A 10,112-nucleotide genomic window follows, 5' to 3' on the forward strand; every position below is an offset into this window, starting at 1 on the left:
CCAGTCACACTACAGCTCGCAACACTTTCTGATGGGTTATCGATGAAAATGAGTTTTGGTGGTGATATACAGCCGAGCTAAAAGCTGTAGTCACACAGCAGGCAAACACTTAACTGCCACGCCTTTGCACGCTCAAGTGGGACCCTGTTCATGGGACCCAGTCATTATGGGAAACACCTGATGCTAATTTGAGCGCAATCAGCACGTGTGTATAAGGACACAGAGGCTTTGCAAAGTATTATCGTCACGGTCACATTTGTTTCTAGTCATATTTATGACTCTGCTTTCGGTTTTGTAAATATCATACCTGCTAATAAACCCTCTTCCTACACTTAGACCCGTCTGTCACCCCATACCTGACAGAATACTTGCCAAGTCTCCAAGTACATGCAGTGTCCTTATATGCATGTACTGATTACACTCAAATCAGCATCAGGTGTTTCCCTTAACGGCTAGGTCACAAGCATGTGCACAATACACACCGAAGGATCCCAGAACGTAAATGCACTTTTTCAGTCTTGGTGAAGTTTAGGCTATGCTGAGCCTCCCGTGTGCATTAATCACACGGAATCGTAACAAACGCATCTCAAGAAATTAAACAAAAAGTTCCCAGAGCTTCGGAAATATTCCCAAAGCATTCGCCACTTAGTTTCCCGATGAAAAACAAACAAACAAACAAACAAAAGCCACCAAATTTCAATGCATGCGTTGAAATTTTTTACAACATTTTTAGCCACTCACGAGGTGGAAACACACAAAGAAAAAAAAAAACCCTCATGAAGCTCAGAGAACATTTGCCATGTACTGCACAATTGATGGCGACGCTACCAATTTTTCATCGCCAAGTATTCACAACCCCATCACGAGCTGTAGTGTGACCAGGACCTAAGAAATGATAACTTATTCAAACAAGTGCATTAATACAAACCTGTGATGGGAATTCTTGTCCGAGAAGCTGTTTTAGAAAAATAAATCAACATCTGACTGCTCAGAATGAACCCTTACAGAAAAAAACCCACATGAATTTCCCATGTGGTATACATGGTATCAGATCTTATAACATGTGTTACCATGTAGAGCACATGTGTAAAACATTCCCACATGTGATTCACATAAAATTGGGCCAAAACCACGTTTCCCCATGTGCAAAACACATTTTCCACATGTGAAGTTCATGTGTTTTTTCTGTAAGGGAAGAATTCAACAACGCTGTAGTAGAACATACTGTAATTAAAGCAGAAAGTGAAAAGGTACGAATACCAACCCTGCCTCTAATCCCACTTTACCACTCAGCTTTTTGATACAAATTGAGTGGTGCGTATTGTAAATTTCTAAGGAAGCGTAAGACCATGTTGGCTCTCTCTTATCTGCAGGGGAAAAAAAGGAAAGAAAAAGAAAGGAAATATCCAATTTAAAAAAAAAAAAAAAAAGTGTCTAAGAGGTGAAATCCCCATCATCAGATCATCCTTCACATGAAGAACTCTAACTCAGTTCAGGCCCAAAGTGAAGCAGAACCCAACTTGGTTCATCTTCAGTGCTTCTGTAAGAAAGATTATTCATTAATTTGGTGTGCATCATTATCATCATAAATCATCAGTCAGGTCTGAAATAAACAGCTGATAGAAAGCAGATAGGCGATGAAAAAGGAAGGGGACTCTTAAGAAGAGATAGTGGGCGGATAATAGATAGATAGATAGATAGATAGATAGATAGATGCGTGGGAAAACGACAAGGGCTTCAATATTTTTCACGCAAAAATAAAGCCACCCTTCAGTGTAGTCCTCAGCGTGTATGCTGAAAGTGAGCGAGAAATCAGCAGCACTCGGTGAGGAATAATTGCAGCCCTGCAGGATGTTTGTGTAATGTGAAGGTGTGTATTGCTGAAGCTCTCTCTCTCTCTCTCCTCACTTTGCAGCTGTGAAAAGATTTGATTTGTGCATCTGAACCCAAGTCACTGCAGGTAAAGAGGGGAAAACCCTGGACGGACGGAGACAGACACATCTCTTTCAGCTCGTAAATAACCTGAATTATTATGCAATTCTGTCGTTTTAGTTTCAAGCACACGACAAAGCAGAACCGCGTCTGGTTCTGGTTCAGGACACGGCTACTTTTCGGTTAGCTAGCCGTTAGCCGATTCAAACACGAAGCGAAGGGCGACAGCTAGCGAGCGGTGCTAGCCGCCAACAGCTAGCGGGACATTTTCAAACCGGTAAAAAAGAACATTTCCTCGCCTTACCCTCTTCTTTTCCCGGCGTTACTCTTCTGAATGGTTGACTTTACGGTTGTTTTTGACCGATATTCGCGGTGTCACGCGGCGAACGCACGCCCTGCCGCTTTATCTCCATCAGCGCTCACCCTGTGTTTTCTGCCAATCCGCCCAACTTCAGCACCGAGCCAGTGGGGAGCGCACTGCGCATGCGCCGCGCGACTCCAGCTGTCAACGCGCACGGACCCGAAAGCTGCAGGGCTATACGTCCAAAACCGCATACTAGCCTACTAAATAGTACGGTAACTATAGTAACCTCTCAGTGCCGTAGCCTACTGTTTAGTGCGGTAGTACGCTGTGCATGCTCACGCGCACAGTCACGACAAAGGCCATGCAGAGAAAGTTCCTTTAGTGGATCTGATTTCCTGGATGTGCACTCACATCACAGCACTCATGAGATGTACAGGTAGCAGGGGGTTTTTTTCTTTATATATTTGTATTTCATACTTTGAAAAAAATACTTCAAACGGTAATGTGCTTTGTAGTGTGTGTGTGTGTATGTATGTGTAGAGTTCAGAAGATTATCTCATCTCATCTCATTATCTGTAGCCGCTTTATCCTGTTCTACAGGGTCGCAGGCAAGCTGGAGCCTATCCCAGCTGACTACGGGCGAAAGGCGGGGTTCACCCTGGACAAGTCGCCAGGTCATCACAGGGCTGACACATAGACACAGACAACCATTCACACTCACATTCACACCTACGGTCAATTTAGAGTCACCAGTTAACCTAACCTGCATGTCTTTGGACTGTGGGGGAAACCGGAGCACCCGGAGGAAACCCATGCGGACACGGGGAGAACATGCAAACTCCGCACAGAAAGGCCCTCGCCGGCCACGGGGCTCGAACCCGGACCTTCTTGCTGTGAGGCGACAGCGCTAACCACTACACCACCGTGCCGCCCTCACAAGATTATTATTATTATTATTATTATTTTTTACATTGGGCGGCACGGTGGTGTAGTGGTTAGCGCTGTCGCCTCACAGCAAGAATGTCCTGGGTTCGAGCCCCGGGGCCGACGAGGGCCTTTCTGTACGGAGTTTGCATGTTCTCCCCGTGTCCGCGTGGGTTTCCTCCGGGTGCTCCGGTTTCCCCCACAGTCCAAAGACATGCAGGTTAGGTTAACTGGTGACTCTAAATTGACCGTAGGTGTGAATGTGAGTGTGAATGGTTGTCTGTGTCTATGTGTCAGCCCTGTGATGACCTGGCGACTTGTCCAGGGTGTACCCCGCCTTTCGCCCGTAGTCAGCTGGGATAGGCTCCAGCTTGCCTGCGACCCTGTAGAAGGATAAAGCGGCTAGAGATAATGAGATGAGATGAGATTATTTACATTTTATAAATTTAGGTGGTGTGCAAAACGTATTTCTGACCAGAGGCGATTCTAGAGTCTGCTGTGGCCCCAAGCAAAAATTTCCAGGGGGCCCTTCTGACCAGTGTTCATCACCAATATGTTATAAATAATCTGACACCAACGAAAAATGTATGAAACCCAAGGTTTTTTTTAATTCCAAATGTGAAAATACAATGGTAAAGACCAATAAAAAACAAAATCACAACCTGCGCATCTGTTTCTGACAACTCATTGGATTTATAGGAATTACCTCTATAAATCAACAACAAACAACAACATTTTCCCTTTAAATCTTGCTGCAAACAAACAAATAAACAAATACCATATTGTCTAACAGCAGCAATAAGTTAAAAAAAAGCCAGTTAGATGAAATATCTGGTATATATCTTTTATAGCTGCTTTAATTCATTTTTAGAAGGAAAGGAAGCAGAATAAAACATACATTTTATTGCTTCATCGACATCAATCTCTATGCACATTTATATTTATAAGCTGCTCATGCTTCTATAAATTAAGAACACTATTAAAACGTGGAACGTTGGTTTGTGCTTTGGTTCCTGCTCTTGCAATACACCTTGGATGTCCACAAGGAGGCGCTCATACATTATTTGCTAACTTTTGCTCCACTCATTTCAAGACTCATGAAACACGTTTATGATCCACATTAAACTCTGAATTGGATGGAAAGACATTCTGAACTCCTGAAAGTGTTATACGATTCAGCTTAAATTATCTGTTCGTTTATCAGGGAATAGGACTGGCTTCTTAGCACAGATCATGTGTTTTGAAACCTTATTTTACTGAAAATGTATTCATTCATTCCTCTTTAAGAAATGCTTTATCCTGGTCAGGGTGGTTCTGGAGTCTATCCCAGGAATGCTGTAAAGGAAGCAGGGACACACTGAATGAGATGCTAGTCACATACTAATTTGCACATGGGGCAATTTAACATGGACAATCTACCTATTTGCATGGTTTTGGGAGGTGGGAGGAAACTGGAAAACCCAGAGGAAACCCACATGGACACAGGTGAAATTCTGGGCAGTGATACTCACATTATGAAAAACCCGGCAGACTCATTCATTTTCTATACCACTTAAGAAGAACAACAACAACTTTATTCATCACATGTACACTTGTGAAATTCCTCTCTGCATTTAACCCATCTGAAGCAGTGAACACACACATGCACACACACATACCCAGAGCAGTGGGCAGCCATGCTAACAGCACCCGGGGAGTAGTTGGGGAGTAGGTGCCTCACTCAAGGGCACCTCAGCCTAAGGCCACCCCACGTTAACCTAACCGCATGTCTTTGAACTATAGGGGAAACCAGAGCAGCCGGAGGTAACCCGCACAGACACGGGGAGAACCTGCAAACTCCACACAGAAAGGCCCCTGTCGGCCACTGGGCTCGAACCCAGAACCTTCTTGTTGTGAGGTGACAGTGCTAACCATTACAGCACCATGCCGCCCATGGGTCACAGGGGAAGCTGGAGCCAATCCCAGCTGACATTGGGCAAGAGGCGGGGTGTGCCCTGGATGGGTCACCAATCTAACACAGAGAGAGGAACAGCCATTCACACTCACATCCATGGGCAATTTAGAGTAGGCATGCAAACTCCACACTGAAATCAATTATTGCTACCAAATTCCTTTTATAATATAGTTTCCAGATTTATATTAAATCTTAATGTCTTCCAGTGGTGGCACTGTGGTGCCTTTCTATAGTTATTTGAGTATTTCATTTCTTAAAATTTGTGTGATCCTAAAAGAGTAGAAAATGTTCCAAGTTTGATTCCGTGCTCCTATAACATTAGCATGTGGATAAAATAACTGTCTGTTTGAGGAGAACAAATTTTTCCTTTAAATAATTTAATTTACCCCTTCTGTCTAATTTCTAATTCAATCACTGTGTTAGAAACAGATTGGCTATCTATAATGAGATATCAATCAGGTGAGCGGTCTGTAAACTACTGTATTATATGACAGGTGTCAACCAGGGAACATTGCATTAAGAAGAATAGACTATAAAAGTGTCACATTACGTCTTCAATGGCTCTGTTGAATGATTTAGATGTTACTTATATTGCATTGGTTGCTTATAGCATATACATCTTCCCAGAAGAGAAAAGTCTGCAGTGCTTTCGTGGAAATGTTAGTTTCTAAATTTCTACTGCAGTACATATTATTGATTGCGTGAATAAAATCATTATCAGTAACTAGAAGCACTCCATTATCTGGTAATATATTTCTGATTATGTTTCATTATCATGTTAAATTAGTTTCCATTGAAAGCTAAATTGAAGTGTAAAAAAAAAAAGACCAAAAAGCATGAAATGAAGTTTTATCATCTGACAGAGGGGAAGTTTTATTGACTCTAACAGGATTCTAGTTATCTATTTATTCACATAATTTGATGTTTCAGGCAAATGTCTTTCATCAGTAAAGTGCTTCTGAGGCTGTAAGGTATGAAAACCATGTAGAAATTTATACTATATGTATGTATGTATGTATGTATGTATGTGTATCTACAGTGACAGGAAATTAAAAAAAAAGTGTTTTGTTTTTTTTAATACAGTTCCAGTGCATACACTCACTGGCCACTTTAATAGGAACTTGTTCCTGATTCGAAGATCTCTGTTCTTGGCTGGCAGGCGTAGAACCCAATGTGGTCTTCTGCTATTGCATGCTGAGATGATTTTCTGTTCACCATGGTTGTAAAGAGTGATTATATGAGTTGCTATATCCTTCCTGCCAGCTCAAAACAATCTGGCCATTTTCCTCTGACCTCTCTTATCAACAAGACATTTCCACCCACAGAACTGTTGCTCACTCAATGTTTTTTTGTTTTTTGCACCATTCTGTGTAAACTCTAGAGACTGTTGTGTGTGAAAACCCCAGGAGATCAGTAGTTTCTGAAATACTCAAACCAGTCCATCTGCACCAACACTCATGCCACAGTGAAAGTCACAGAGATAAAAAATTTTCCCATTCTGAAGTTTGAAGTGAACATTAATTGAAACTATCTGCATGATTTTATGCATTGTGCTGCTGTCAAGAGATTGGCTGATTAGATAACTGCATAAAACTGCAGGTGTATAGGTGTGCCTAATAACATGGCCAGTGAGTGTTTGCTTATATATCCATCCATCCATCCATCCATCCATCCATCCATTATCTGTAACCACATATCCTGTGCAGGGTCGCGGGCAAGCTGGAGCCTATCCCAGCTGACTATGGGCAAAAGGCGGGATACATCCTGGACAAGTCGCCAGGTCATCACAGGGCTGACACATAGAGACAAACAACCATTCACACTCACATTCACACCTACGGTCAATTTAGAGCCACCAATTAGCCTAACCTGCATGTCTTTGGACTGTGGGGGAAACCAGAGCACCCGGAGGAAACTCACACAGACACGGGGAGAACATGCAAACTCTGCACAGAAAGGCCCTCGTCGGCCGCTGGGCTCAAACCCAGAACCTCCTTGCTGTGAGGCGACAGTGCTAACCACTACACCACTGTGCTGCCCTTGCTTTTATATATAAATAATGTGTGTGTGTGTGTGAGAGAGAGAGAGAGAGAGAGATAGATTTACTTTTTGATCCCAAGTTGGGAAATTTTGTTGCAGCAGCAAGTTATCAGACATGTGAAAAGAAAAAGACACTCTGTACAATATAAAATAAAATTTTAAAAAATGAAAAAAGATTCCAAGAACAGGAGTTTGCATGTTCTCCCCGTGTCTGCGTGGGTTTCCTCCGGGTGCTCCGGTTTCCCACACAGTCCAAAGACATGCAGGTTAGGCTAATTGGAGGCTCTAAATTGACCGTAGGTGTGAATGTGAGTGTGAATAGTTGTCTGTGTCTATGTGTCAGCCCTGTGATGACCTGGCGACTTGTCCAGGGTGTACCCCGCCTTTCGCCCGTAGTCAGCTGGGATAGGCTCCAGCTTGCCTGCGACTCTGTAGAAGGATAAAGCGGCTAGAGATAATGGGATGAAATGTGAAAAAAAGATTCCAAGAACAGGAGTTTGCATGTTCTCCCCGTGTCTGCGTGGGTTTCCTCCGGGTGCTCCGGTTTCCCCCACAGTCCAAAGACATGAAGGTTAGGTTAATTGGAGGCTCTAAATTGACCGTAGGTGTGAATGTGAGTGTGAATGGTTGTTTGTCTCTGTATGTCAGCCCTGCAATAACCTGGTGACTTGTCCAGGGTGTACCCCGTCTCTCACTCATAGTCAGCTGGGATAGGCTCCAGCTTGCCTGCGATCCTATAGAACAGGATAAGTGGCTACAGATGATGGATTCTAAGAACAATCAACTATACAATATACAGATAAAAGTGTAACTATAAAAAATATATTTCTATAAATGATAAATGCACATTCGATGTCTTTTGACTTACATGAACAGAAAAATTATGAAGATATGTTACTATACAAAGATCTGTTTAAAAAACAACAAATTGATAGGGTGAAAAGTTACACATCACAAGTTATCAATATTAGTACTTTGTATCGAAGCCATTGTTGGCAGTTAGAGCTCTGAGACATCTACATTCATTCATTCATTCATTCATTATCTCTAGCCGCTTTATCCTGTTCTACAGGGTCGCAGGCAAGCTGGAGCCTATCCCAGCTGACTATGGGCGAAAGGCGGGGTACACCCTGGACAAGTCGCCAGGTCATCACAGGGCTGACACATAGACACAGACAACCATTCACACTCACATTCACACCTACGGTCAATTTAGAGTCCCCAGTTAACCTAACCTGCATGTCTTTGGACTGTGGGGGAAACCAGAGCACCCGGAGGAAACCCACGCGGACACGGGGAGAACATGCAAACTCCGCACAGAAAGGCCCTCACTGGCCCCGGGGCTCGAACCCAGGACCTTCTTGCTGTGAGGCGACAGTGCTAACCACTACACCACCGTGTCGCCCGAGACATCTACAATAACAAGTAATTCCCTTCTTGCAGCTTTGGTTCATTCCTCATGGCAATTCATCCATCAATTTTCCAAGATTTCCCAAGGAATTGGCCATTTCAAAATCTGTGGCTCGGCCATGTAAGCATCTTCTTCTTCTTTTTTATTTGGGTTAATTTGGCTGGTTTTTTTTTTTATGTTTGTCTGTCTGTCTGTTTGGTCTTGCTAAAATGTCCATCTTTCAGCCAGACTCAATTTCTTGGCTGATGAGATTAAATTCTCCGAGGTCCTGGAACATCACTCTGATTGTATTTCCTTAAATGACCTGTAATGCCACAGTACAATTTGCAGAGATGCAGCCCCAGATCATGATGCTCCAGCTTCCGTACTTCACTGTGGTTATAGTGTTCATGGGATCATATGCACAACCCTTCTTTCTCCAAACATGATAAATTGAATTATTGCCAAAGCATTCGATTTATCTTTGGTCTTTTGTTCCAAAAGTGTTCTGATTTGGAAATTTTAGACACATCTCTGTGCTTCTTTTTTAGCAGAGGAGTATTGCATTGGGTGTCGGAAAGAACATGATTACAGTGTAGTTCATTGCCTATTGTACTCTGTGTCACTGCTGTTCCTGCTGCTTTCAGGTCATCCTACAACTCCTTTCTAGTGACTGCTGGCTTCTCTCTTACCTTCCTTTTCATTAGTCTGGGACTGTACAGACTTCTTGCATGGCATACCTCTCTGGAGATGATTGGTTGTATTTCCATGAACTTTCCACCTGCATATTATTATTAACCATTTGTATTAAAGGTCCCATGGCATGAAATTTTCACTTTCTGAGGTTTTTTAACGTTAAAATGAGTTCCTCTGACCTTCTTAAGTCACCCCAGTGGCTAGAAATTTCATAATGTGTAAACCAAACTATGCCCAATATTTGAGAATGGCGCGTCAAAACGGCTCATTGATAAACACTTCCCTTGCCTACGTCAGCAAGGGAGATGATCCCCATGCCCCCCCCTCTGGATTCCCACCCACTGTATGGATTGCCCGCCCAACTCAAAAGTTGCTGTTTGTCCTACCAAGCCTACTGCGCATGCGCGAAGCCTACTGCGCATGCGCAGAACACATGACTACATTTTGTAGTGAGGAGCCCATAGAAGACAAAACATGGAAATTGCGCTGTACATGGATGTGACAACACAGAAAGGAGTCTGTTTTTACTGCCGACAGGAGAGCCCCTGAAGACGCAGTGGCTTAATTTTATTTACTCCAATAATACGCCGTCGAGTCTACCTAAGACGGTGTATGTTTGTCGGAAGCATTTTCCTGATGAATTTTTCCACAACTTGGGACAGTAAGGCAGGTTTTGCACATCAACTGTCACTGAAGCCTGGGTATGGGCCAAGCATCCCTGCCGCATCAGCAACAAACACCAAACAACTAAATGTATAACTGGTCGTTTTGCCGCGTTTTAAAATCGGTGCGTTAGCCTAGCAATGGCTACATTAGCTGTGCAGCTAACCGCTTCCTGCAGTTAGCCAGGTACATGGGCTCGAGTTGTACCA

At 43.1% G+C, this 10,112-nt stretch overlaps 1 protein-coding gene across 1 annotated transcript in view; it reads right to left on the minus strand.

The window, feature by feature from the left end:
• rgs17 (regulator of G protein signaling 17) overlaps nucleotides 1-2,300 on the minus strand; it is a 48,287-nt gene extending 45,987 nt beyond the window's left edge. Inside the window, exon 1 of the mRNA XM_060924830.1 lies at nucleotides 2,237-2,300. The gene's annotated coding sequence lies outside the window, so the exon portion shown is untranslated. The remainder of the gene's footprint in view (nucleotides 1-2,236) is intronic.
• Between the last annotated feature and the right edge of the window lie 7,812 nt (nucleotides 2,301-10,112).

Source organism: Neoarius graeffei, chromosome 7 (genome assembly GCF_027579695.1).
Source record: "Neoarius graeffei isolate fNeoGra1 chromosome 7, fNeoGra1.pri, whole genome shotgun sequence".
NCBI lineage: Eukaryota > Metazoa > Chordata > Actinopteri > Siluriformes > Ariidae > Neoarius > Neoarius graeffei.